The sequence below is a fragment of the Mustela nivalis genome, assembly GCF_964662115.1.
Source record: "Mustela nivalis genome assembly, chromosome: 7".
Classification (NCBI taxonomy): domain Eukaryota; kingdom Metazoa; phylum Chordata; class Mammalia; order Carnivora; family Mustelidae; genus Mustela; species Mustela nivalis.
In genome coordinates this window covers 78,307,298-78,329,118 of record NC_139026.1, presented here as the reverse complement: position 1 = coordinate 78,329,118, position 21,821 = coordinate 78,307,298, and the positions used below count along the sequence as shown (strand labels likewise).

General features: G+C 36.2%; 1 long non-coding RNA gene across 1 annotated transcript in view; it reads right to left on the bottom strand.

The window, feature by feature from the left end:
• Positions 1 to 2,317: 2,317 nt before the first annotated feature.
• LOC309869482 overlaps positions 2,318 to 21,821 on the bottom strand; it is a 42,242-nt gene continuing 22,738 nt past the window's right edge. The window contains exon 4 of the long non-coding RNA XR_014314200.1: positions 2,318 to 2,550. This is a non-coding gene — a long non-coding RNA (uncharacterized lncRNA). The remainder of the gene's footprint in view (positions 2,551 to 21,821) is intronic.

The following is a 21,821-nucleotide window of genomic DNA, read 5'->3' as shown; positions in this document are numbered from 1 at the left end:
AAGAATTCTCAATCAGTGAGGAATAAGCCCTAATGATCTTATAATTCTTATTATCATCATGCAATTACACGATGAGTTCCTTTGAGGAAGGCTTCTTGAAACTTCTTCCAAGTAATATGGAAAGGCTGGCATTTAGCCATGGTTGAAGAATCGTCAGAGTTTTCTGTGTAGGTGGGGGAAACTGCTTTGCTAAACACACAACTGGAATATTCCCTCAATGTAATAAAGTAAATAGGTTTCATGTTTCCCTGGCACTCTCTCCTCTCTTTTTGATCATCTCTTTCTTTACTCATGTTGCTTTTATTTATTTATTTATTTATTTATTTTGTTTGTTTGTTTGTTTTAAGTAAGCTCTATGTCCAACATGGGGCTTGAACCTACGACCCCAGACCAAAAGTTGTATGCTCGGGCACCTGGGTGGCTCAGTGGGTTGAGCCGCTGCCTTCGGCTCAGGTCATGGTCTCAGGGTCCTGGGATCGAGTCCCGTGTCGGGCTCTCTGCTCGGCAGGGGGCCTGCTTCCCTTCCTCTCTCTCTGCCTGCCTCTCTGCCTACTTGTGATTTCTCTCTGTCAAATAAATAAATAAATAAAATCTTTAAAAAAAAAAAAAGAGTTGTATGCTCTACCAACTGAGCCAGCCACGGGCCCCACCTGTGTTGTTTTTAAAACCAAGAAGTATATGCAAGAAAAATCAGACCACAAACGTTCAATTATCCTTATCAGCTTTCACTCAAATTTCACTTTTCTCACTTTAAAGTTGTAAGCCAGCCCTCGTCCTCCTTTAAAATTTGAGGATTTGAGTTTTACTTGAGAACTATAGATAAGGCTGGGGCACCTGGTTGGTTGGTTAAGGTCAGACTCTTGGTTTCTGCTTAGGTCATGATTTCAGGGTTGTGAGATGGAACCCCAGGTGGGGCTCTGCACTCAGCAGGGAGTCTGCTTGAGATTCTCTCTTGCCCTCTTCCTCTACCCCTCCCTGCCCTTCTTTGTCTCTCTCAAATAAATAATCTTTAAAAAAAATTAAAAAGAGCAATACCTGGGTGGCTCAGTCGATTAAGTGTCTGCCTTCAGCTCACGTCATGATCTCAGGGTCCTGGGATTGAGCCCCACATTGGGCTCTCTGCTCAGCAGGGAGTCTGCTTCTCCCTCTGCCTGCCATTCCCCCTGCTTGTGCTTGTCCTCTCTCTCTCTCTGACAAATAAATAAATAAATAAATAAAGATCAGGCAATCACTATTTATGACTCATAGACTAAGAGTATTGTATATATTTCTTCTTACCTATACCATCCGCAATCAGGAAAAATGAACAGTATTTGTTTTTTACATTTCTCTCTGTAAATCATAAATCTGGTTCAGTTCCACAAACATGTATCAAATACTATACTAGGTACTGGAAGCACAAAGATTAAAGAAGAATGGTTATTGCTCTCATGGAGATTATAGTTAAATAGAAATATAATTATGGTAGTAATGATAATGTATAACATTTATTGAATGATTACTATGATGCCAAGCAGCTCTAAATGTTTTAGACAAATTATCTCATTTAATTACCTCTGGAATAAGGATTATTATTTTACAGGTGAGTAAATTGAACATTGAGGGAAGTTTAGCAACTTGTTCATGGTCATGCTTGCAATGAATGAAAAAGTTGTGTTGAAACTTGGTCTCTCAACTCTAGAACCTCATATTCTTAATCAGTACTTTATTTATTTTAAAGATGTTATTTCTTTATTTAACAGAGAGAGACAGTGAGAGAGGGAACACAAGCAGAGGGAGTGGGAGAGGGAGAAGCAGGCTTCCTGCCAGTCAGGGAACCTGATGTGAGGCTGATCCCAGGACCCTGAGACCATGACCTGAGCTGAAAGCAGACGCTTAATGACTGGGTCACCGAGGCGCCCCCTAATCAGTACTTTAAAGTCTTCTAGGAGTACATCTAATAAGGTAAGAGAAGTGATGACATCTCAAAGAAGGACTCGGTAGCAATCTATGACTCTGGGGATGTCTTATCAATGACATAGAATAGGCAATGCAAGTAAGATGGAGATGGTCAATGGATTCTAGGCCTTCATACAGAATCAGACCAAGCTTTGATCAAAAAATAAAATACTCTATTCTTTCATCTCATTCTCTAATTCAGGTATTTACAGAGCACTGGGTGGAATGTAGGACAGGGAAGAACATGGCTCCTGTCCTTAGAGATCTTCATTCATACATAACAGTAATTCATATATAATCCAGAAACTTTACATTTCCAGGAATTTGTAAAAGCAAACAAAACAAAAACAAAAACAAAATTATCCAGGCATAACAGTTCTTGTTTCTGTCTTTATTTGATTTTATTTATTTATTTTTATTTATTTATTTATTTATTTAAGAGACAGAGAACAAGAGAGAGAGCACAACCCAAGACTCAATTCCAGGACTTTGGGATCATGACCTGAGCCAGTAGTTAAACCAGCTGAGCCCCTCTTGTGACTCTCTTGTTGCTATCTTCAATACCTTTAATTGGAGTATTTGAGTTCTTTGGAGAAAATACCAAGGATAAAGCTGCAAAGCAAAATGGAGAGGTAGATTGAAGAAAATCTCTATCTTAACAGTTTTTATAGCATTTAAGAAATAAAACACAATTAAGGAAGACTCATTAGAATTTAGCCAGAATAAATATTTTTAAAATTTCTAGAGATTAGGGGCACCTGAGTGGCTTAGTTGGCTAGGGGTCTGCCTTTGGTTCAGGTCATTATCTCAAGGTCCTGGGATTGAGTCCTGTGTCCAGCTCCCTGATTAGTGGGGAGTCTTCTGCTCCTTCTCTGTCTAGCCTTCCCCCTCTTGCCCCGCTAGTGCTATCTCTCCCTCAAATAAATGGATAAAGAATATATGGTCTGTTTACACAATGGAATATTACTCATCCATCAGAAAGAATGAATATATAACCTTTACACCAACATGGATGGGACTGGAGGAGATTATGCTAAGTGAAATAAGTCAAACAGAGATAGTTAATTTTCATATGGTATTACTTATTTGTGGAACATAAGAAATAGCATGGAGGCCATTATGAGAAGGGAAAAATGAAGGGGGAGAAATTGGAGTGGGAGACAAACCATTAGAGACTATGGACTCTGGGAAACAAATGGAGGGAAGGGGGTGGGATGATGGGTGAGCCTGGTGGTGGGTATTAAGGAGGGCACAGATTGCATGGAGCACTGGGTATTATATGCAAACAGTGACTCATAGAACACTACATCAAAAACAAATGATTACTGCATGGTGACCAATATCACACTGTAAAAATCAAAGTAAGTAAGTAAATAAATAAAGTCATCTAAAAAATTTTTAGAGATTAATATTAAAAAACTTCCTGTCTGCTACAATTTTTAAGGTATATCAAGACTTTACTCAGAAGAATGTACTTTATGGGAAAAGTTTGATGGTGAAAAATGATATTTTTTTGAGGTGAGACACTAATAGGCTTTATAATTCATGGAAGGATATTGAAAATTAAGGACCAAAAACAAAGATAGAAAAAAAGATTTGTGGAAAGTTTTTTTTTTTTTTTAAAGATTTTATTTATTTATTTGACATACAGAGATCACAAGTAGTCAGAGAGGCAGGCAGAGAGATAGAGAGGAGGAAGCAGGCTCCCCGCGGAGCAGAGAGCCCGATGCGGGGGGCTCGATCCCAGAACCCTGGGATCATGACCCGAGCCGAAAGCAGAGGCTCTAACCCACTAAGCTACCCAGGTGTCCCTGTGGAAAGTTTTTAAATTATTGTTCCCCAAATAGTAAATACACATTTCTTTTTTATAATAACTCCAAGTTAATCAATGTTTTATAAAGACTAGGGGAGGAAATTGAATTTTAACTCTAACTGTGCAAGTTCACTTGAATAGTATTTAATATTTAGTCTGAACACAGTTTTCTTTCTTTTTCAAATATTTTTTTTTTTAATTTATTTATTTGAGAGAGAGAGAGGGAAAGAGTTCATGAGCAGGGGTGGGGACAATGGGAGAGGGAGAATCAGATTCCCTTCTGATCAGGGAGCCCAATGTGGGGCTCCATGTGGGGCTCCATATGGGGATTGATCCCAGGACACTGAGATCATAACCTGAGCCTAAAAATGATGTTTATCCAACTGAGCCACCCAGAGTCCCCTGCTTTTTTTTTTTTTTTTTTTTTTAAATTACACCCATAAACAAGTTTAACAGATGAACTGTTCTTACTGCCCATAGACTCTGGGATGTACAAGAAGAATACATATTCTTTTAAAATCAGTGAATAATGAAGTATGGTTAAGAGGCTTAATTTTCTTAAATAACCCTATCAGAATATGAACATTTCAATATATGTTATTTTCTTTCATATGATCTCTGTACAGCATCAAGATCAATTGCTTGATCTATTGAGGCTACTGCTACAAATAATTTTAGAAATGCTCATTTGGGAATAGCCATCCAATTCTGAATTGCATTTTAAAAAATTAACTATTTGTGAAACTTTATCCTTTGAAAGTGGTTTAATTTTTGGAGTAAAGCTAAAATCATTGAGCCAAGTCTGAGGAAAAAGAAAGATTGCTTGTAATTAAAAATGAACTGTGTGTCTAAAGTAATAAGACTAATTCTGATATGAGGCTTACAGGAAGTAGAGAAGTGATAAAAGGAAAGGCATGTTGCACAATGATTTGCTTGGTTAATGCTAAGTGGGTGATCAGCTAGATTACTGACTGATGGTGGAAGAGATTTGAGTAACTTGTTCATGGTGAACTCAGCAGAATAAATAGTAGAATCCACAGGTGAGCTTTTATTTGAGGACATACTCACCTAGGTGGTGCAATCACTGCTTGTCTGCTGCACTAACCAAAATGATAAGTCTTATAGTGGGGCAAAGGGCAAAAAGAGAATGTGGGATTATGGTGGTAAAGGGAAAGGTTCTGTGTATTTTTAGATTAAATGAATAATGTAAAATTTCATTTTTACTAGAAGGTTTGAGAACACAAGCTTTCTGCTAAAATCAAAGTACATAATTTACCCAATTATATTGAATGATGAGGAGAAATAGAGAACGACACTATTCTCCCTTTTACCTTTGTTTTCAAATTAAGATTCAAGAAATAACTAAAACAGTTTTTCAGGGGTGCCTGACTGGCTCAGTCTGTTGGGCATCTGCTTTTGGCTCAAGTCATAATTTCAGGGTCCTGGGATCAAGCCCCACATCAGGCTTTCTGCTCAGAGGAGCCTGCTTCTCCCTCTCCCTTTGGCTCTTTCCCTGCTTATGCGCTCTCTCTTTCTCCCCACCTCCCTCTGCTCTCCCTCTCTCTCAAATAAATAAATAAAATGTTTTAAAGCAAATAAAACAGTTGTTCACAAGCATCATTCAAATGCTCCCTGCTGTCTTCTCTTTTGAAAACTAGCACTTCTGCTCAAACTATCATTTGTAATATTCCTTTACAAGAGAAAACTCTCAGAAACATATAATAGATACAGTTGCAGTCATTAATTTAAAATACATATTTGAAATACAGCTAGGATAATGATATCTTCAATTGGCATAGTACTTTGAAGTTTTCAAATTACTTTCCTATTTCTGTGGCATAGAAGCAGGAAAGATGTATCACTTAATTTTTTTCTCCAGAAAAACAGACCAGTAAGGGATAGATTGGATAGATTGGATGGGTAGGTAGGTAGGTAGATGTAGGTAGATTTATATTAAAAAATTGGCATACATAATTATGGAGGATGGCAAGCTTAAATAAAAACTGTAGGGCAAGCTAGCAGGCTAGAAATTCAGGCAGGATTTTTATGTCTTGAGGCAGAATTCTTTCTTTTCAGAGAAATCTTGGTCTTTACTCTCAAGGCCTTCAACTAATTGGGTGAAGCCCACCCACATCGTCAAGGGGTAATCTTCTTCTTCTTCCTCTTCTTCTTCTTTTTTTTTTTGGTATAAGTTTTTAATTTTAACTCCAGTATAGTTACCATACATGTCATATTAGCTTTTTTTGTATAAGTTTTTAATTTTAACTCCAGTATAGTTACCACACATGTCATATTAGCCTCAGGATACAATATAGTGAATGATTCAACAATTCTATACATTACTTGGTGCTCATGATAAGTGTACTCTTAATTCTTTTCACTTATTTCACCCATCCCCCAACTGTCTCCACTCTGGTAACCATCGATTTTTTTTTCTATAGTTAAGAGTCTATCTCTTGGTTTCTCTCTCTCTTTTTTCCTTTTGTCTCTTTTGTTTATTAAATTTCACAAAGGAGTGAAATCACATGGTATGGTTTTTCTCTGACTGGCTTAACTTGCTTAGCATTATACTCTCTAGCTCCATCCATTTTGTTGCAAATAGCAAAATTTCATTCTTTTGTATGACTGAATAGTATTACACATAGTATTATGCATATATACCACCTCTTCTTTACATTCATCTCTGTTTTTTAAAAGATTTTATTTATTTTATCAGAATGAGAGAGATCATAAATAGAGAGGCGGGGGGAGGGGGAAGCAGGCTCCCTGATGAGCAGAGAGCCCGATGTTGGACTTGATCCCAGGACCCTGAGATCATGACCTTAGCCAAAGGCAGAGGCTTAACTCACTGAACCACCCAGGCACCCCTACATTCATCTCTTAATAGACACTTGGGCTGCTTTCATATCTTGGCTATTGTAAATAATGCTGCTATAAACATAAGGGTGCATGTATTCTTTTAAGTTAGTATTTTCATATTTTCTGGGTAAATACCCAGTAGTGTAATTACTGGATCACAGCTAGTTCTATTTTTAATATTTTGAGGAACATCCATACTGTTTTCCAGAGTGGCTGTACCAGTTTGCATTCCCACCAACAGTGCAAGAGGGTTCCTTTTTCTCCACACCCTCATAATACTTGCTATTTCTTGTATTGTTGACTTTAGCTCCTAACAGGTGTGAGGTGGTATCTCATTGCATTTGCATTTCCCTGATGATGAGTGATGTTGAGCATTGTATCTGTTGGCCATCTGTATATCATCTTGTAGAAACCTCTGTTCATGTGTCTTCTGCCCATTTTTAAATTGGAGTATTTGTTTTTCGGGCATTGGGTTGCATAAGTTCTTTACGTATTTTAGATACTAATACTTTATTGGATATCATTTGAAAATATCTTCTCCCATCCAGTAGGTTGTCTTTTATTTTGTTGATTGTTTCTTTCACTGTGCAAAAGCTTTTTATTTTGATGTAGTCCCAATAGTTTATTTTTGCTTTTATTTCCCTTGTCTTAGGCGACATATCTAGAAAAATGTTGCTATAACCAATTTCACAGAAATTAACTGCCTGTGCTCTCCTCTAGGACTTTTATGGTTTCAGGTCTCACATTTAGTTCTTTAACCATTTTGGATTTAATTTTTCTGTATGGCATAAGAAAGTGGTCTTGTTTTATTCTTTTGCATGTAGCTGTCCAGTTTTCACATCATTTGTGGAAGAGTTTGTCTTTTTCCTACTACATATTCTTGCCTCTTTTGATGAAGATTAATTGACCCTATAATTATGGGTTTTTTTCTGGGCTTTCTATCCTATTCTATTGATGTATGTGTCTATTTTTTTGTGCCATCAAGGATAATCTTCTTTATGTAAGTCAGTTGATTGTAAATGTTAATCATATCTATAAAATACCTTCTTGGGTTTGTCGTCATTGTTACTGTTTTTCTCACTTGTCATATGAGGAAACCACAGCTCAGTAAAGTTAAGCAACCCAAGTAAGTTGCCCATCTAAGAATTGAGTGAAGCCAGATTAAAGTTCACGTTTTGCAAAAAAATAAAAAAATTTTAAAAAAAATAAAGTTCACGTTTTGCTCTCCGAGGTTAGGGTTTCACCAATTCCACTCTATCACATCTCTCCTGAATGTTTTCAACAGGGCTCATAGCCCTTAATATTTAACAAAAATTATTGCCTCAATCACAATGACTTTTTTTAATGTTTCGTGATTATTTAGTTAGCATAAATGTTTTGTTCTTGATTGAAAAGATCATTTTCAGGGTGCCTAGGTGGCTCAGTTGGTTAAAGCCTCTGCCTTTGGCTCAGGTCTTGATCCCAGGGTCTTGGGATTGAGCCCCGCATCGGGCTCTCTGCTCAGCAGGGAGCCTGCTTCCCCCCCTCTCTCTGCCTGCTTTCTGCCTACTTGTGATCTCTATTTATCAAATAATAAATCTTAAAAAAAAAAAAAGAAAAGATCATTTTCTTGGCTGTGTCAATTTTTTTGTTGTTGTTTAGTGATTTCACTTAAGCTATGTGATTCCAAAAAGATCCAGTAGATTCTATAGTTTTACTCATCACATGGAGAATTACGATGATGTGGTCATAATGATGAGGGAGCAGGAGGCTGGCTGAGGACAGAGCAAAAGCTGGCACCTTGCACTCCCTCTTCACCCGCTCCCCCCCATATGTGTAGCATTCCTCAGGCACCCCTGACTGCCATAAAACGATAAATAGTTAACTTGCAGGGATCACAGTCCTGCAGAACAGGAATCTCCCTTGCTCTACAGATGTCCTAGAGACCTAAACAGGGAGGTTACCTTATCAATAGCACAAATTTCCAGAGGCAAATAACTCTCAGTTCCTGAAGCCCTAATGTCTCCCTCCCCACCATAAACTGGAGGAGACTGAGGTAGAAGGGAATGTAAATGATAGCAGGATCATAACACCCCACCAAGAATCTCCCAACTATATTGATGTTAGTGCCTGACCTAAAGACGACATTGATCAAGCCATAAGGGCAAGGCCTCCCCCTGCACCTTGTAGGCCCTCCTTAACATGTGAAAACTCTGTTGAAACCTCCCATCCCTTCCCCTCACCTTCCCCCAACCACAAGGTATATAACATGACTACCCTCACAACCCGTGGCAGAAGCTCTTCCTGCCCATGGGTCCTGTCCCCGTGCTTTAATAAACCTCCATTTTGCACCAAAGATGTCTCAAGAATTTTTTCTTGGTCATCGGCTCCGGACCTCAGCCCACTGAACCTCACCTAGGTTCTAGAACTTCATCAATAGCCTCCACGCATACTATGAAGGCAAGCTCTCCCAGGGGCCATGGAACAGAAATGCTTATTGACAAAATTAATAGGTCCAAATTATAGTTTTTTAAATCATTTGAAGATATCACTATGAAGCCATAAAAAAGAGATTGATTAGGTTAACACACTTAGATTGAGAGTGAGAATACCACACTATCTGAATCTCTTATGCAAAGCACATATGTCCTGTGTCTCTCTCTGCTGTTTTAGGTCTCCTGGCTCACAACATGATTATGAGAGCCATAGTTGAGATTTGAATAAGGTGCCCACAGGCGGGCAATGATACACATTTGTCCATCAAAAAACTTGGGCCAATTAACCTGTTTGAGCCACTATGGTTTTTATTTGTATTTCCTGGGATGAGAAGAGAACACTTAAGACCAGAATGGGATCATAATTGTGTTATTATTATCCAGGGGTCATCATGATCATAAATTGGTTTTTATGCTTCTTTCTGTCTTAAGTAACACTTTTTCTCCATCACAATTTCTATTACTTTTATCTGTCTTTGGTGTATGTGAAAGATTAGTAATTAATCCTTGATATACCATATAAATTATGTTTGCTTATGTTTAACATGCTACTTTTTACTCATTATGCATACCTACATCCTGTGGACTTAAACTCTATGTCATAAATTAATAGCTTACTTACTATCTATGCTTTCTGTTTTTTATGAGTTTTACTCAAACCATTTGTTTACTTGTCTTTTTACCATAATTGAATATTCTCAAATAGTTTGGACATTACAATGTTGGAAGAAATAATCACAAATTTTATAAACCTTCAAGTCAATAATCTTAAGAATAATAGAGATCTCTTTAAAAAGTTGCTATGGCGCCTGGGTGGCTCAGTGGGTTAAGCCGCTGCCTTCGGCTCAGGTCGTGATCTCAGGGTCCTGGGATCGAGTCCCGCATCGGGCTCTCTACTCAGCAGGGAGCCTGCTTCCTTCTCTCTCCCTCTCTGCCTGCCTCTCAGTGTACTTGTGATTTCTCTCTGTCAAATAAATAAATAAAATCTTAAAAAAAAAAAAAAAGTTGCTATGAGGGGCACCTGGGTGACCCAGTTGTTAAACATCTGCCTTCAGCCCAGGTCATGATCCTGGGGTTCTGGGGTCAAGCCCTGTATCAGGCTCCCTGCTTAGTGGCGAGCCTGCTTCTCCCTCTCCAACTCCCCCTGCTTGTGGCCCCTCTCTCGCTCTGTTTCTCTCTGTCAAATAAATAAATAAAATCTTAAAAAAAAAAGTTGCTATGAGACCAGAGCTCTAGTGTTCTTATGATAACAACAATAAAATGGCAATTATATGAGGTAAAGGATGTGTTAACTAATCTTATTGTGGTAAACATTTTGGAATATACATATGTATCAAATCATCACATCGTAAACCTTAAATTTACACAATGTTATATGTTAGTACATCTCAATGAAGCTGTGAAAAAAAGGATAAATTATAAATTACAACTCCATTGGGTAACTTTGTTCATAACATCGCTTCAAATTAGATTTTTATAATGATGAGGGATTGTGCCAGAAGAGGCAAACGATAGCAGGTCCTGCCTTTGAGGCTTACTTCTAGAGAATCCAAATTATAAATATAGCTTCTCATGAATTAATCCAATTTCTCAGGTATTTATTTTTTAAAATAAAGTCTTACAAATATTAATAGAGAGCTCTTTCTATCATAGGACTTGGATTCTAAACCAATTCAAATACAAACATAATTATGAAATAGTCTCTCAGTTTGAATAGCTCCAACTATCAGGACAGGAACATCCATGAGTAATTACTATGAACAATGTAACAAAATAATGGGAAAAGGAATGCCATCTCTAAGGGAATAGCAAAATTTTCTAAGAGAAGCCATTATGGTTGAATTTGATGAATAGGAATTTGTAAGATGGTTAACTGAGATGAAGAAAACACACATACAAACCATGCAGGAAAGATATGGAGGAATAAAAGAAAAAAGCATAGACAGAGCATGGGGCAAATTTGGAATGGGTGAAGATTTCCTTAGGGTTGGGAGACAAATACAGTAAGGTAACATGTTCATAGAATGAAGGGCCTCTTAGTATGTTGTTATGGGTTTGGAGTTTCTTTTTAGACAGTGAGGAATTATAAAAGAAATTTAAACATGGGTGTGACATAATCAGATTTGTGTTCCCAGATATCATCCAGCTTGGGTCGGACAGATCAGATTCTGATCTTGGTTTCTACCTCAAGGCTTTGGGTAACAAGTTTCCTGCCAGACTCTTCAGCTATGTCCAACATGTAGCTATGACCTACCAACATCTTTTTATCATCTCCAGTCAACCCTTCTTCTCTTCCAAACACATACAGAGAGGGGTGCCTGGGTGGCTTGGTGGGTTAAAGCCTCTGCCTTCGGCTCAGGTCATGGTCCCAGGGTCCTGGGATCGAGCCCCGCGTCGGGCTCTCTGCTCGGCAGGGTCCCTGCTTCCTCCTCTCTCTCTGCCTGCTTCTCTGCCTACTTGTGATCTCTGTTTCTCAAGTAAATAAATAAAATCTTAAAAAAACAAATTAAAAAAACACAGATATAGAGAAACATACTTCGTATTTTTTGGTTATTTTCTGGGCTGAAGTTTCCCTTGTTAACTTTTTACGTGTATAGCTCTCAACTATCCCTTTACATAGGCTACTCCTATTCCTTCTATAAAGTTCTCTTGAACTGAAAAAAGACATCAGCTCAGAAGTTATGCAGTACAGCTTCCCCACTCTATTCTATACAGATTTCCTGTAACAATTTTGAAAATGTTTTTCATTATTTAGTTCTCAGCTGTATATTTTATGCATAGTTTCCTTACAGTTTCTTTTGTAAGTCTTTTTGCCATGAATATTTTTATAACTACATGCCTTTAGTTTGTTTATTTATTTTTAAAGATTTTGTTTATTTATTTGACAGAGAAAGAGAGATCATAAGTAGAGAGGCAGGTGGGGCGTGGTGGGGAGAAGCAGGCTCCCTCCCGATGCTGGACTCGATCCCAGGACCCTGGGATCAGGACCTGAGGCAAAGGCAGAAGCTTAACCCACTGAGCCACCCAGGTGACCCTAGTATATTAATTTAATTTAATTTTTATTTTTTTAAAGATTTTATTTATTTATTTGACAGAGAGAGAGAGAGAGATCACAAGTAGGCAGAGAGGCAGGCAGAGAGAGAGGGGGAAGCAGGTTCCCTGCTGAGCAGGGCCCGATGCAGGGCTTGATACCAAGACTCCGAGATCATGACCCAAGCCAAAGGCAGAGGCTTAACCCACTGAGCCACTCAGGTGCCCCTAGCATATTTATTTAATTTTAAAAGCAAAATTCCAAAAAATAGTACCACTAACTTGCTATGCAACTTAAAATGTCATTATTAACAAAATTCAAACTATGCATTTTTGTAAGAATAATTACAGGAGTTTGGATATATGATCAAGAATGCAGACAATGGTTTGCTTTAATCATTCTTGTCACAACTGTTGCAGATATGGCTTGGAACAGAAAGCAAGAAAGAAAGTTAGCAGACTTCTGGTAACAGGTTAAATGAATTGAACTCCAAATTGTAGGCACTTCTGTTCATTTCTGAAAAGACTCTCTGTCTAATCTCCTGCCTGAACACATTGAAACTCTCCTTTTGTTGCAGATGACATGTATTCAGGTGTCACTCAGGGTTGGGAAACACCCCTTCTGACTGGTGCCTGGGAAACTTTAAGGCTTCTGGACTGAACAAAAGGGTTCTCTCCGAATATAAAGGCTCAAATGTCTGTTGTTAGTTCTCAGCCCCTCAGGAAGCAACTGTTATTCTACCAATGATTAAAACAGCAACAGCAACATCAACAATATGAACAAACTATTCTAGGCAATAATTAAGTTTTCAAAGAATTGTGTGCAGTGGTTGTTATGATTAAATCAAGAAAAAAAGGAGCCAATGATGTCAGATTCTTCAAAATTTGAATAGGAAGAAATTCTTAGAGAAGATTAAGAAAAAAGAAGGAAAAAAGATTTGCTGAAGTTCATAAGAAAAAAGAATAGTATATTTAACTACAAAAGCATCTTAAACCTTTGTACAACAAAATGTCTATAAGGAAATTCAAAAGAAAACAGCAAAATAAGAAAAATATTGCAACACATATAGCAGAAAAAATTTTTTTAGCACAAAAAGTGTTCTGAAAATTCAATAAAAAGACAATCTACTAGAAAAATGAGCAAAGGTTTTAAAGGAATAGTATATACAAAAGGAAATATAAATGTCTAATAACCATATAAAACACAGTCAACCTCAAACACAAAGAAAGGCAAAAGAAAATATCATTTTTTATTAACAGATGGGTAAAGCTAAAAATTTTGGCTTACCCTATGGTATGCAAGAGATTCTCAAACACTACTAGAATAGTATTCTAGTCTCAAACACTACTAGAGGATAGTATATATAAAAACATATAACATCATTGAACATAATTTGGTAGTATCTCTCAAAATTTCAAATAGAAATACTTGTTAACCCAACACTCTCACAATTAGAAACATAAAATGTGGGTATACTAACACATGTATATAAGGATATCGTCTCAGAAAGTTTGCTTGATTATAGTAGGAAAAACTGTAAAAACCTAAATGTCCATCAATGGAGAACTTATTTACCTACATAAAATAAGATACAATGCTGCTATAAAATAATACATAGTATAGATAGATGTGTGTGTGTGTGTGTGTGAGAGAGAGAGAGAGAGAGAGAGAGAGGGAGAGAGAGAGGAGTGAGAGAGAAAGAGAGAGAAATGTGGAAAGATGTCCAAGAACTACTAATAAGAAAAAACAATTTGAGGAATCATGGGTATAATATGATTATATTTGTGTTTGAAAAAAGTAGAGACAAAAGCACAAGCAACAAAAGAAAAAACTGAGTGACAAATTTCCTCAAAATTAAGAAAATTTGTATTTCAAAGGATATCAGGAAGAAAGTAAAAGGACAACCCACAGATTGGGAGAAAACATGCAAATCTTATATAGCACAAGGCACTTATATCTAGAATATATAAAGAACTTTTCCAATTCAACCATAAAAAGACAATAGCCCAATTAAAAATGGACAAAGGATTTAAACAGACACTTCTTCAAAAAAGATATGGTTATTACTTAATGGTTAATAAGTACATAAAACAACATTCAGCATCCTTAGTCTTCAGGGAAATAAAAATCATGATGAGATTCCTTTTTACCCCATTAGAATGGTTAAAATAAAAGGCATATAAGTATTAGTGAGGATTTGGAGAATTGGAATCCTCATATACTGCTGACTAAGTTGAAAAATCATGCAGTACTTTGAAAACAGTTTTTTCTCAAAATGCGAAACAGAGGAGCACCTGGGGGGCTCAGCTGATTGAGCATCTGCCTCCGCCTCACATCATGATCCCAGAGCCCCAGGACTGAGTCCAGCATTGGGCTTCCTGCTCTGTGGGAAGCTTTCTTCTCCCTCTGCCTCTGCTTCTCTCTTTCTCTGTATCTCATGAATGAATAAATAAAATCTTAAAAAAAAATACCTTTAAAAAAATGTTAGAGTTTACCATAGACTCCACCAATTCCACTCTTATATATTTACTCAAGAGAATTGAAAGTAGAAGTTCACCCAAAACCTTGTACATGAATGTTCATAGTAGCATTATTCATAATGCAGGAAGAAGTAGAAACTGAAATGTCTATCAGCTGATGAAAAGATAAACAAAATATGGTATAGCCATACAATGGAATACTATACAGAAAGACAGAACGTAATGCACATGTTACAACAAGGATGAAACTTAAAAACAACATGCTAAGTAAAATTGGCCAGACACAAGTGGCCATAGGCCGCATGATCCCAGTTAACAGATAAATTCATAAATACAGAAAGTAGTTTAGTTTTTTCCAGTGGCAGCAGGGAATGGGGAGTAACCGATAACATGTATAGGATATCCTTTTGGGGTGATGAAATGTTCTGAAATTAGGTAGTGATACTGACTTTACAACCTTGTGAATATACTAAAAGCCACTGAATTGTATGTGGAAAGGCTGAACATTAAAATATTTGAATCATATCTCAGTAAAGTTATTTTTAAAAGGCAAAGGAATAGACCTTTGTGTTCAGTTGATCTTTGAACAATACCAGGGTTAGTGGCACTGATTCCCCACACAGTCAAAAATCTGCGTATAACTTTTGACTCCCCCAAAACTCAACTCCTAGTAGGCCTACTGTTGACTGGAAGCCAAACTGATTACATAAATAGTTGATAAACACATATTTGTATATGTATTATATATTGTATTCTTACAACAAAGTAAGCTAGACAAAAGAAAATGTTATTAAGAAAATAAAAGGAAAGAGAAAATACATTTACAGTATGGTACTATATTTATCAGGGAAAAAAAAGTCTGCATATAAGCAGACATGTATAATTTAAACCAATGCCTTAAAGTGTCACTATATAATCCAAATTAGTTTATTGAACTTGGTAAAGTGCAAACATCTTCACTTGTTCTCCCCACTGGGCTTCAAACAAGCTCAGCAAAATCTTCCTTTTTTGGACACTATCTCAGGCAGAGTCCCTTAACTTCTCCCTGTCACTTTCATAAATTACCACAAAGCCTCACTTGTAGGTCACAGAGACTACAGGCCAGTCTAACATCAAGGGTTTAATTTTACCCAGTTCAAAGCTTATCTGCTCTCCCTTCACTCTTCTAACTTGTTCCTCCACCCTGTCCTCCCTTCTCCTGCTACCTCTTCACGTCTGCTTTCATGGTGAAGTTACCGTCTGGAACATAACTTGTCTGGAACATAACTTCGGTGCTGGCTCTTCTCTTTTGGGCCACCTTGGTGAGCTCTCTGGGCACCTCTCTCCCTCCCAACTCCCCAGACAGAGCCCCCACTCACACTATGCTCTCCCAGGCAGGCCCTGGCTTTTCCCATGAAGCCACATACCCTCACCTTGGGCGTCTGTAGGGTAGGATACTTTCAGGAGGATCCAGCCCAACAACCTTCTCTGGCACACATGCAGATCACAGAAAACTCAAGCACAGGTTTCTCTTCCCCTGCAGGGACTGTTCCTCTGTTCAGGATTCAGAGGCTGGCTTCTCTCTTTTAACGTTTTTTGTTTTGTTTTGTTTTGTTTTTTTTTAATGCAGGAATATAGTACACCAAGAAAGACTGCATGTAATGGATATATACACCAGAGAATAACAATATCAACAATAAAATTAACATCTATATACACACCTCCCAGATGCTCTCTTAAGAAAGAGAGCATTGCCAATTTCTTTGAATTCTTCTATTTCCCTCTAAGGTGGCTTTCCCTTCCCTCCCCTACAACAGGTAATTGTGAGTTTTGTGCTGTTTTGTTTTGTTGTATATTTTATACTAGTTTTTGCCATATATATAGCCAAATATACATATATTATTAAATAATAATGTTGCTTAGCTGTACCTGCTTTTGAAATTTATATGAATGGAATTATATTCCAGACCCTGGAGGCAAATTGTCTGGTTTCAAATTAGCTCCCTCCCCATTATGTGATCCTGGGCAGTGACTTAATCCTTCTATAAATCAGTTTCTGCATCTGTAAACTGAAGGTAGTAATAGCAGTTACATCATTGAATTGTAGTTGAATTAAGTAAATGAATAATTGTAAAATACCTGGTCTGATACTAATAATTGTTTGTTTGCTTATGTATTCTTCTATAACTTCTATGATGTTTTCTATAACTTCTATGATTTTTATGTAACATCTTTTTTTAATCTTTACAAATTATACATAGGTTGTGGTTCATTTGTTAATTTCCCTAAAACATTCTACTGTACCATAATTTATCTATTCTACTTCTCACTGATACTTGAGATGTTTCCAGATTGAGGTTATTCAAGACTTAAATCCTTTGATCACTTTTTAAATTTTTCATTTTCTGGCTTTTTCTAAGTAAATTGTAGGAATACCTTACGTATTCTGCATACTAACCTATTGTCAGTTTTATGTAAGTAGATAACTTTCCATAGGTTTTTGCTCATCTTTATCTTGGTAATGTGTTTTTATTTTATTTGAATTCACTTAATTAACATATACTGTATTATTAGTTTCAGAGGTAGAGTTCAGTGATTCATCAGTTGCATTTAACACCCAGTGCTCATTACAACATGTGCCCTCCTTAATGCCCATCACCCAATTACCCCATCCCCCTACACCCCTCCCCTCCAGCAGCCCTTAGTTTGTTTCCCAGAGTTAAGATTCTCTTAGGATTTTTCTCCTTCTCTGATTATAATGTGTTAACTCAGCAAAAAATATTACATTCTGAGATAATTGTAGATTCACTGATGCTGTGTTTTGATAGAGAAATTCTTAGTTTCAATGTAGCTAAATTTCTCAATCTTTTCTTTTACAGTTAGTGCTTTTCTGAATCTTGTTTAAGAAATTCTTCCCTGTCCGAGATCATGAATACCATCTTCTGTATTATCTTCTAAATTGTTTATAATTTTGCTTTTTATATTTAGGTCTTTAACACACCCGGATTTATTTCTATTATTTTTCATCTGATGTCAGGTAAAGGTCCATTTTCACATTTTTTCTTATTCAGCTTTTCTAGTGCCTTTTATGGAAAATTCCTAATTTCTCGACTCATCTGCACTGCCATCACTGTCACAGATTAAATGTCTACAGATTGTAGGTCTTTCTTTGATCTTTGATCTTTCTTTTTCCTCAAGGGTTTTATCTGTTTGTTGCCAGTATACAGAGATGCAACTGATTTTTTAATAATGATTTCCAGCTAGAACCTTATTAACAATTTTGTATATAGATTTTGTTGTTTTCAATAGTGACAATCAGTTGCAAATTATAACAGTTTTATTTCTTTCTTTCCATCCTGATACATTTTATTTCTTTTTCCGGCCAGACTGTAGTGACTAGGACCTCTAGGACCATGCTGAGAAGAGCCAGTAATGAACATCCTTTCCTGTTTCTGATCTATCACCATTAAGTAGGATACTTGCTGTATTTTGTGTATTTTTGTGGACATGTGTACATATCATTTATAAAATTATGGAAGTTCTTTTCCATTCTTAGTTTACTAACAGCTTTTATCAAAAATGATTGTTAAATGTTATACAATGCTTTTTGAAATCTATTGTGATAATGGAGTTTTTCTACATTGAAATTTTAATACAGATAATTAGATATTCTAATATTAAATGAACTTGCAATTCCTATAATAAAATCAACTCTGACTTGATTTATCAACCTTAATAATACATTGTAGGGTGAAATTTGCTAATACCTCATTTAGGAATGATTCTTTTTTTTTTTTTTTTTCTTTTTTTTTTTTAATATAATTTTTTATTTTTTATAAACATATACCCCTAGGAATGATTCTTTAATTAGGAGGGCGATATAGGCTATACCCCACCCCCCTTTTTTTTGCGTTCTTTTTTGATTTTGGTATCAAGCTGATGAAATTGGAGAATGTTCCCTTTTTTATACTTCCTGAAAACATATGAATGATCAAAATTTCCTTGACTGTTTGGTAGGATTCATAAAACTATATGGGTCTAGAGTTTCCTTTATAAGACTTTTTGACCTAGTGATTGGATTTCTTTTATTGCTACATGATCATACATGTTCTATTTTTTGCCATATTAACTATACAGATTCCTATTTTAGATTGGTAATTACATTTTTCTAGAGATTTGTCTATTTTATATGCATTTTAACACTCTTTGTCATAAGGTTGCTTGGAATATTTTAAAAATATCTGCTACATATTTTATTTTGTTCCTCATTCCTAGTAAATATTTTAAGATTCTATTTATTTGAGAGAGAGCGAAAGAACTAGAGAGAGCATGAGTGGGGAGGGGCAGAGAGAGAGGGAGAAAGAGACTCCCTGCTAAGCAGGGACACAGGGCTCTATCCCAGGATCCTGAGATCATGACCTGAGCTAAAGGCAGAGGCTTAACTGACTCGAGCCACCCCTTCATTCCTAATATTTTTAGGTTGTGTCCTTTATCTTTTTTTTTTAAACTTTTTATTTTAATTCCTGTTAGTTAACATACAGTATTATATTAGTTTCAGGTGAACAACACAGTGAATCAATAATTCCTTATAATACCCACAAGTGCCTTCCTTAATGCTATCCTTATTTAACCCATTGGTCCACCCACCTCCCCTCTGGTAACCATGTTTTTTCTCTATAGTTAAGTGTCTGTTTCTTGGTTTCTCCCTCTCTCTCTCTCTCTCTGTTTTCCCCCCTTTGTTTTGTTTCTTAAATTCCATATATGAATGAAATCATATAGTATTTGTCTTCCTCTGTCTTGGGCTGGTTCCATATCTTGGAAATAGTAAATAACATTCCTATAAACATGGGGTAGACTTATCCCTTTGAATTACTGACTTTGTATCCTTTGGGTAAATACCCAGTAGTACAACTGCTGGATCACAGGATAGTTCTATTTTTAACTTTTCAAGGAACTTCCATACTGTTTTCTACAGTGGCTGTACCAGTTTGCATTCACACAAACAGTACAAGAGGGTTCTTTTGTCTCTACATCTTGCCAATGTTTGTTATTTCTTGTATTGTTGATTTTAGCCATTCTGATAGGTATAAAATGAAAACTTCTGGGGATTTTGATTTGTATTTACTTGATAGTGAGTGATGATGAACCTCTTTTCATATACCTCTTGGCCATCTGCATATCTTCAAGACTTCTGCCCATTTTTGAATATTTGTTTTTTGGGTGTTGAGTTGTATAAGTTCTTTATATATTTTGGATACTAACCCTTTATTGGGTATCCAAATTGCATATATTTTCTCCCATCCTATAGGTTGCCTTTTGTTTTGTTGATTGTTTCCTTTGCTGTGAAGATTTTTATTCTGATGTAGTCTCGGTAGTTTATTTTTGCTTTTATTTCCCTCGCCTCAGGAGACATATCTTAAAAAAAGTTAATATGGCTGATGTCAAAGAGGTTACTACCCATGTTCTCTTCTAAGTTTTTTTTTTTTTTTATGGTTTCAGGTCTCACATTTAGGTCTTTAATCCATTTTGAATTTGTTTTTGTGTATTGTATAAGAAAGTGGTCTAGTTTCATTCTTTTTGTATGTAGCTGTCCACTTTTCCCAAAACCACTTATTGAAGAGACTGTCCTTTTCCCATTGGATATTTTTTCTTACTTTGCCAAGACTAATTGAAAATATAATCATATGGTCACATATAATCTATGTGTCTATTTTTGTGCTAGTACCATACTGTTTTGATTACTATAGCTTTGTAATGTAACTTGAATACAGAGTTATGATACCTCCAGCTTTGTTTTTCTTTTTCAATTATGCTTTGGCAATCTGGGGTTTTTTTGTGGCTCATAACAAAGGTTAGAAATGTTTGCTCTAGTTCTGTGAAAAAAAATGCTGTTGCTATTTTGATAGGGATTGAATTAAATGTGTAGATTGCTTTGAGTATTATAGATATTTTAACAATATTTGTTCTTCTCATCCATAAGCATGGAATGTCTTTGCATTTCTTCGTGTCATTTTCAATATCTTTCCTCAGCTTTTATAGTTTTCAGAGTACAAGTCTTTCACCTCTTTGGTTAGGTTTATTCCTAGGTATCTTATGGTTTTTGGTGCAATTATAAATGGGATTGTTTTCTTAATTTCTTATTCTGCTGCTTCATTATTGGGGTATAGAAAGGTAACAGATTTCTCTGTGTCGATTTTGTATCCTGCGATCATATTGCATTCATTTATCAGTTCTAGCAGTTTTTTGGTGGAGCCTTAACAGGTTTTCTATATAGTGTATCATGTCATCATCACATAGTGAAAATTTCACTTCTTCCTTGCCAATTTGGATGCCTTTTATTCCTTTTTTGTTGTCTGGCCCTTTATCTTTTTTACTAGAGTTTATCAGTTATATTAATCATTCTAATTTTTCACATAGATGAAAAAGTGGAGCATGTGACTCTTGATCTTGGTGTTGTGATGTTGAGCCCCACATTGGGTGCAGAGATACTTAAAAATAAAATCTTAAAAAAAAAATCATTTCAGTTTTGTCTTTGTTGATATTGTCTATTTGGTTTTCCATTTTCATTTGTATGTTCTTTACTATATTTTTCCTTTTACCTTGAGTTTATTATGTTATTCTTTTTTAATTTATTAAATTAGAAATGCTTATTAAATTGCTTTTGAAAAATTAATTTTCTAATTTTCTTATGACAAGTTTTTACATTAGTCTTCTCTTTTAATTATAATATTTCCAAATTTCCATTAGAAGATTTTTTTTTAATTTCTAGAAGTTTTGGATTTTTATTTTTTTTATTTTTTTTATTTTTAACTTTTTATTTTTTATAAACATATATTTTTATCCCCAGGGGTACAGGTCTGTGAATCACCAGGTTTACACACTTCACAGCACTCACCAAAGCACATACCCTCCCCAATGTCCATAATCCCACCCCCTTCTCCCAAACCCCCTCCCCCCAGCAACCCTCAGTTTCTTTTGTGAGATTAAGAGTCACTTATGGTTAGTCTCCCTCCCAATCCCATCTTGTTTCATTTATTCTTCTTCTACCCACTTAAGCCTCCATGTTGCATCACCACTTCCTCATATCAGGGAGATCAAAGATTTTATTGATTTATTTGATAGAGAGGAGAGATCACAAATAGGCAGAGAGGCAGGCAGAGAGGGAGGGGGAAGCAGGCCCTCCGCTGAGCAGACAGCCAAATGCCGAGCTCAATCCCAGGACCCTCGGATCATGACCAAAGCTAAAG